Genomic DNA, 8,303 nt, shown 5'->3' with positions numbered 1-8,303 from the left:
ACTATGTCCTATAAGCATGAATTTGAAAATTCCTTTAGGAAGGATTTGCATGTCACAAAATTTTAGAATAGGTCTGATTATCATTTGTCGTCTCAGAATCAGTTTTTTTTCCTTTTTTTTTTTTTTTTTCCTTATGAGAGTCTTTTAGCCCAGGTCACACAGCAGGTCCTGTGAAGGGAATTGGTTTGCCAGGTTTTAATATAGAAAGTGGCTCTGACACACCTGTTTTGTGATTTACTAATTACATAAGAGTGGTAATTTGAGTAAATCACATATGAAACACTTTTATTTTTTAGCATCCATTAGTCCCAAAAGCCCAGATTATATCTGTTCCCACTCTTCATAGCACCGGACCCAGCTACTGTTAGGGGATTCCAGAAGGAGCTGCTTCATTTTCTCAAGTTCTTATGGTTAGCTTTCTATAAATTCGAGTATTTTAATTCAATTTGATATCAGCTTGATTTAATTTAAAAAAGAATTCTTTTGTCATTTTGTTTTGTTCAGATGTGATTATGAAGGGATGATTTCCCTTTTTAGCCTTCTCCATTACCTTTCTGATCCTTGTACCAGCTGAGTTCACTGGGTTAGGACCAGAAACCAGTGAGGTCCTCCAGCCCATGGTCCTAAAAGCCTTTCCATCCTTGCCTAATGGCACGGTCACAAGGGGACGATTGGTATCTGTGTCAATTATAGCAAATCTTTTCTAGAAAACAGCTCCAGTGCTAGTCCTTCTCAGATGGCTGTGTGCACCATCTCCCTGAACAGTATGTATTCTTTAGGCCATAACCACACAAAATTGGGTTTGCACTTGAATTACGGGCAGAATTTTAAACTGGGCACCATAAAAGATGGTTTCTGAAGTCAGTGAAAAAAGAGTAATTTGTAAACTCTTAGCTCTTTCTTGCCATAATATTTCCATCAATAGTCACCTTTTAAAAAGCAGGTAATTTTTATGATCTGAAGCATATGGAATATTCTTTATGTAGGCCCAAAACATTAAAATGATGAAATGATTTTTTTTTTCCTCCAAAGCTGAAATAGCTAGATAGCAGTCTGTTCCCCATAGGGAATACATTAAATACCCTTGATAATGAGAATGTTAGTTCCAGGGACAAAGAGTTAGTTCGTTTAAATGATTATTACTTTGTCCTTTGTCTCACTTGCTTCCACCCCCTTCCACAGCTATTTATTTATTTATCTACTTTTTGTATTTTTGCTTTGAGCCACTGTATCCGTCCTTACCAAGTATTTACAATTCCTTTCAAGTGAGATCAAATGGGATTGCACTTCCTGTTTCATGAGGGGTTGGCTCCACCATTGAAAATTATGGGTGCCAAGCAGAAAGAATCGGGTAACTAAAGGGAGGTTTCTCCCTTTAGAAGGCAAAGCTGCATTTTAGTTGAAAAGGAAAGACAATGCAGCTGTTTTGAGTAGCTTACATCTTTAGAAATGCTAATGAATGTGATTGAATTTCACTGAAAGTGGGGCTGAACAGTGCAAGTCAAAAAGAAAAAGGAGTTTTGAGGAACTAGTCTCATTTAGAGACAAAGATCTTATTTACAGTAACTTTACCCCTAAGATCTTCATTTGCAGTGCTCCTAATTTAAACATTTGGAGCCAAAGCAAAAAAAATGTTCACCTAAGCATTCAGCTCTACCCAGTTTTCTCTGTCTTTTTTTTTTTTTCCTTCTGGGGAAGCATTGTTCTCAAATAATAATCAGTTAAAGAAATTTGGTGTCAGACTTTGCTAGCCCATCCTTGTTTAATTGAATAGGGAATGTGAAATTAAGAAACAATGCAGGCAGGCAAAAGGAGACACTTGCCTCTATTGAAGGACTCCCTGTAATAATGCTAAAGTGAAGCTTGAGAGCAGTGGAGCTGTGTAATTATCTAGGATTACAGTTGTTATTCTTCATTATACATGGATTTTTAAGGATAACAATTGATCTATCCATCATAGGCAACCCGCTCTCAATTTTCCAGGGATTTGGAAGGAAGTCTTAGATATCTGTAAATGTTAAACTTGGCCTGTTTGAATTCTTGGGCTTCCTGCAGCGATGCTGCTCATGGCAGGGTGGTAATGAAGCATCCAAAATAAAAGATGGCAGGGAAGACAGAAAGTAGGAGGTTCTTGTAGCGGAAAAGAAAATAACTTTTGTCACCCATCACTAGGTTCATGGTTGAGGCCCTGCTATAGTCTGAATGTGTTCTCCAAATTCATGTGTTGGACATTTAATCCTCAAGGTGACATTTTCAATAGGTGAAGTGTTTTAAGAGTTAATCAGGTCACCTAATCACCTTTTGAATGGATTAGTATCACTATTGCTGGAATGATTAATTATTCTGAAAGGGGGGGGCCTCATAAAAGCCCAATTTTTCTCTCCCTGTCCCACCTAGGCTGGCTTCCCTTTTGCCATGTTATGACTCAGCAGGAAGTCCTTTCCTACATTCCACTGCCACTCTTTTGGACTTCCCAGTCTGCAAAACTGGAAGCTGAATAAACTTCTATTGTTTATAATTTACCCAGTCTGTGATATTCTGTTAGAGCAAAGGAAAATGGACTAACGCCCCTGTAACAAAGACAACTAAAAAAAAGAAAAGGCTAGGAATTGATTTAATAAGTATTACATGACATGAGACCCTTCAGAAATGAAGATCCAGAGAAATAAGAAACCTCAGTATTTTTATGTGTTGGTCTGAGGCAGTAGATATTTGTGGAGAACTATGATTGGACAAAGGAAGTATGGGCTAGTGGTAATCAACTGGGGGGGCGGATTTATGGAGGCCTGTTCGGATTGTTCTCTGCTTCAGAGATAAGGATGTTCCTTTCTTTGGGTGTAGGGCAGGTACCTTTCCTATGAGGGTCTTCTGACCTGCTTTAGGGATGAACAGAGGGAGAAAATCAGAGTAGTTTTCCTGGATTTTATGGCTGCTTCAGGGGAGTAAGGGCAGGGAAAGAAGGGGCCTGCCTGTTTCTGTTGTTTACTCCAGTGCCAATGGGTTGCTCTATTTTGAGGGTAGCAAATTCTGAACTTCACCATGATGAACAAACCTCTGATCCTTACATAATTCAGGCCTATCTTCCTGACTTCCTGTCCCATGTTTCCTGTTTCATCATCCTTTCTTTGCCTTTTTCCTCCATTTTCCATACTATGTGAATAAGTTCAGTCAGTAAAATAAATTATAGAAGTAAAGAAGTTGGAGGGATTACTTGCATATATTTTTTCTATGATAGTAGAGGTGTGTGTGTGTGTGTGTGTGTGTGTGTGTGTGTGTACACTGATGGAACCCTGATACTTAGAAGAGATCTGGTCCTCAATAAATTCTTGTGAAGAAATGCAAAGAAAATTTTGCTGGTACCTTGCTAGCTCAACTTTAGTCTACCAGTAGAGTCAAGTTGGAGCACCATAGCTTGGTACACTTGGTTTTGAGTAGGACAACACAGCCTGCATGGCAGGAGCTCAGTGAATACTTGAATACTGAGTGCAGAAAGGAAGAAAGGTGGGTTAAATTTAGCTTCCCACAGAATGACACATATTTATTGAATGACTTTGGGAAAATAACTGAGATTCTTAGAAAGAACAGGTACTAGCAAAATGTTCCACATATTTTGGACCAATGTATTTCTTAAAAATAAGTACAGCTTGATTTTTTTTCTGCTTTGCATGTAGGTCTATAATTGTTTTTTTTTTAATAAACAAGTATTTTGATCTTTGGTAGCACTGTGGGGCTGAGTATGATTATAATAAGAGATGAGACTATCTTGGGGTAAAGATATTATTTATATAGAAAAACTTATCGATATTGTACTGAACTTTATCTGAGTAAATTTAAACTTAAATATATGTGCAATAATGTTTGGACAAGTTAAGCCTGGTTCATTTTCATTGGACCAATCATTTATTCTTTTGTTTGTTCATTGTTCATTTGCTTATTAAGCAAACACAAGAAAAGTAAGTCCAATAGAAAATATTTTTTTATAGACTGAAAGAGGATAAAACTATACCTGGAAGTTTTTTCACTGTCTTTCAAAATAGTATTTTCATTTCATATAAAGTCCCTGTAATCTATTAGATTCTATTTTGTGATCAAGCCTGGTTCTTTTCCTCAGTGACTTTGATGGTGGAATTGAGAACACAGGCTCTTTGGAGGTATGTGTGGCCTACTTGAGCCAACTTGTAGACCTTGGAGATAAGATGTAGAATTCCATTTCTTCATTTCCTTTGATGAAAGGAAGATATAGAGGAAGTGGAGTTACTGAAAACCAGAGGGAAAATAAAGCTGTGGAATACATAGGCTGAGGCACTGGCTGCTGTGTCGGAAAGTGAATCCTACAGGGGAGATCCAGCAGTCAGAGGTGCAAGAGGACCCGTGAGCTGGTGGGCAGTCTCCAGGCAAGGTGAGAGCAAGAACAGGGGCATCTTGGAATAATCTTGCAGAACAGAGAGTAATGAGGCCTCTGTGAAGAATAGGGCTGAAGGCCCAGGATGGGGCTTCTCTCTTGAAGGACAAATTTAATAGAAGAAATGGTAGAGAATGAAGAGTGGTGGTTCTAATCCATTTCAGGAAAACAAAATATAAAGCAAACAAAAACTCTTAATATATTTAAAAGGTTTGTTTGTATATTCAATCACTTTTGGTTTTCATCCCTGTTTAGAGTAGTTTATTCAATCTACTTTTTGGTCCGATTAAGTGGAGAAGTGAAGAGAGGATTGAAGAGGGCAAAAATGTTATATGTGTGAAAGGCGTTTTGGAGAAAGAATCTTAGCTGTGAAAAACAGATGTTATTTGACCAGAAGAAGAAGCATGGTTGATTTAGACATGAGAAAGAATTAAGTTTTCTTTGCCTCTAGTGATGTTAGAAGGGGCCATTCCACTATGTGAAAGTAAAATATTCAGCACAGTTAGGAACACGGGGTCAGGGATCCCTGGGATTATGGCATCCCACCTCTGGTCATCTTCAAGAGCATAGCTCTTGCCTTAGGTATCATTTTGCCTGATACACAGAATGGCAAACCAGACTTGATGTCAGCATTCTTTACAACCTTGTGGTTTTGTGAATTGAAATTGTTTAGTAATGGCATCAGATAACAGAGATAACCAAGCCTGAAAAATAATATGGATTAAAAGCAGGAGCAAGATGGTAGAATGAGATGGACATCATTAACCTAGGTACATGTATGAGTGCACATATGGTGTGACACTACATTGTGTACAATCAGAGAAATGAAAAGTTGTGCTGCAATTGTGTACAGTGAATCAAAATGCATTCTGCTGTCATATATACCTAATTAAAATAAGTAAATTAATTTTAAAAAGCCAGGATAACAGAGTCCGACTATAGGGTCCAAGGGCCTACCTGATGCACCTGTTGTGCATTGTCCACATAGTTTGCTTGCCTTCAGGAAGCTCTGGTGTCCTCAAAGCAAAGCTCTGCAGCCATTATGCCCAGAGCAGAGAATGTGTTTATATAATAACTACATCTGGATTTGATCTGTATACCTAAGACAGTCAAGAAAAATCCTCTATCATTTGTCTCCATCCATTGGCTATGGGCAGGTCTTAACCTTTGTAAGGTTAACTTCTGCCAAACCTAAGAGATCACTTGTCTTTATTGTGTTTAGTAGTCTTTGAAAGGCTACCTTGATGTTTGGAGCTTCTGCCAACATTTTTCAATATAAATTAAAAATCACAAGGCTTTGCCACTTCTCATGTGTTAAAGGGTTGCAAAAAGCCATTCCGAGTTCACTTTCCTTAAGAGTCCTTTTTATTCTTCACCTCAAAGCTGTCAATTCAAAAAAGGCTTGTTATAAATGGATTAATTTATGGCGAGATTGTTGATTGACAGGAAAAACTTTGTTATGTATGGATTTGACATCACAACCGTGCATAGCCAATTTTCCCACTAACAGCTTCTTTATGGAAGAATTCTTCCAGCCACATTGCATAAACAGCTGTTGGAAACACCTTTGCATCGATCATTTGTAATAGTTTATTAAAGTGGTACCTGGCAACATGTCTATATAGTTAAAGGCTTGCTCATTACCAAACCCCATTTTTCAGGAGTTTATTACTCAAGCTTTTCAAATTGTATCAAACTCAAACCTCACATATGAGTGCTCACTCTAGGCATTGTTTCTTTTGTTACCGTGGCCTCCAAAGTGCGACCTCATTTCTTAGAGTGACATGGAGTGTGATTGATTCTGCATCAGATTTTTGAAAACAAGTTTCTCCTTTTTATAATCATTTTCTCCTAGAAAAATGAGTTTTTGAGTATTTGTAGCTTTTGTTCTCCAGAAATAAATATTTATAAGAAGAGATATCCTAATTATCATGAAGATACACTTATGATATTTTAATTTATACTTTTATGCTCCTGTACTGATTATTTAGAAAATTTCCTAGATGCTTGGCATTTTCCTTCTTCTTTCCTTCTACCATTTTTGTGCATAATAAAACCCTTCTTGACTTTCCTCTTTATCTTTGAACTGAATGGCAGCTTTGCTTCCTTAAAGTCTGCATGTACAGTGTAGTGTAGCAGGTAAGAAGAGGGGCATATTGAGACTGTGGTTAGAATGCCAGTACTTTATGCTATATGACTCTAAGCAAGTTATTTTGTCTATCTGAGCCTCAACAATAGAGACAATATCAGTACCAACTTCTTAGTCTTGCTTTAAGATCTATATAAACTAGTTAAGTACGAAGGGCTTAGCAAAACCCTTGGCATATAGCAAGAGCTTAAGTAGATAGTTACTGCTGCCCTTCTAGTGTAAAATAAGGTAAAACTAGTAAATAATATTAATTCTCCTGCATGCTTAAATTCTTTTCTAGCCTACTTTGGGGGTTAGGACACATTTTTTTTTTACAGATATTGATATCCCTTAGCTCCTCCATGGGATACTGGCAGCTCTTTTTGGCAGCTTCAGCAGCAATGATGCTACTTGCCCCAAACCTGGTGTTCACTGGAGTTTCCTTGCAGGGGGTAGAGGAGGAAGGTGCATAATGAACTGTGATACTCCATTAGCCTGGATAAACCCCAGAGCATATGAAGAGCTAAAGCAGCCAGCTGGCTCCCCAGTAAGCCCTGGTTCTGCCAAGACCCACTGATTGCTGACGAGGAAGCAAAGAGGAAATGCTGGTGCTGGGAGAAGTGAGGAGGGCATTCCCCCCAAGATTAGAACGTTATTGGCTCAGGCAAATATTGAGGATCGAATGAGCTAGTGCATGCTCTGAAATCCATAGAGAACGATTCTATTAAAATCCATCGTGTGAGTATGCCATTTCTACACTCCAAGTTAGCTGGTTCTGTTAAGGCCCACTTTCTTGTAGATGAGATGCAGAGTCCCTAAACTGACTTTCAGATCCTGCCCACACACTGCATACAAAACACGGGGCTAGGCTAAGCTTCCTTCTCCAGGATGATCAGACTTCCATAGCTAGATTTTAAACAACAACAAGAAGACAAACAAATAAAACTCGACTGATTCCACAAATGTTGCGAGTGGGGGAAAAAAACAAAACCAAACAAGAAAAAATTTTCCTTTTTTTTTTTAAAGTTTATTATGAATGGAAAGTCTTCACTTGTTATTTTCCCACAAATTTAAGAGAATCTTGTCAGAGTCAATGGAAGTAACATTTTCCAACAAAAAAGCAGTATATTTCCTTATGTCCTCACAAAAATGTTGCCAAGTGTGTCAGTTATAGCGGGTGCATCACCCTCTTTTCTTTGAAAAATATTCCTTTCACTGCTGATAAAAATAAAAATTCTCCTCCAAGCACACATACAAATTCTCACAGAAATATGGTTTTTCTCTTGAAAAATATCAGAAAGTAGAAATTGAAAATGTTATGACCTCCCCAAAATGCTTATGTGAAGCAGCAGGTAGTTTTTGGAATCACCATGAAAACTATATGCAGTATGCAATATCCACCGTTATGACTTTCCACACTATTGCTTTAGTACATGCACCTGAGAATGTTTTTTTTTTCTTATTTTATTTTCATGAGACGTAAACTTCAAACAAATAGAATGACTCAAACCAGACAGTGCTCATCCAGTGCTTCAGTATAGGCTGTAATAACAGCTGAAGTATCTTATTTTAAAGTTTCTTATTTAAAAGGCAACCCATGAGCTGTGCTATCTTGATACTATTTGGTGTACTTTTCTCTTGTGATGTCATTCTCCACAGTGACAAAAGGCAGAAAAATCAATGTAGTTTGACTATATTCCAAAAAGCACTCAGGATATAGTAAATTTTTTGAGATGAGGTAGGTGGAGGAGATTGGCATTTTTCAAAAACAGA

This window comes from Marmota flaviventris, chromosome 10 (assembly GCF_047511675.1).
Source record: "Marmota flaviventris isolate mMarFla1 chromosome 10, mMarFla1.hap1, whole genome shotgun sequence".
In the NCBI taxonomy this organism is placed as follows: Eukaryota; Metazoa; Chordata; class Mammalia; order Rodentia; family Sciuridae; genus Marmota; species Marmota flaviventris.
The sequence above is the reverse complement of the archived record's forward strand: the minus strand, read 5'-3'. Positions refer to the sequence as shown.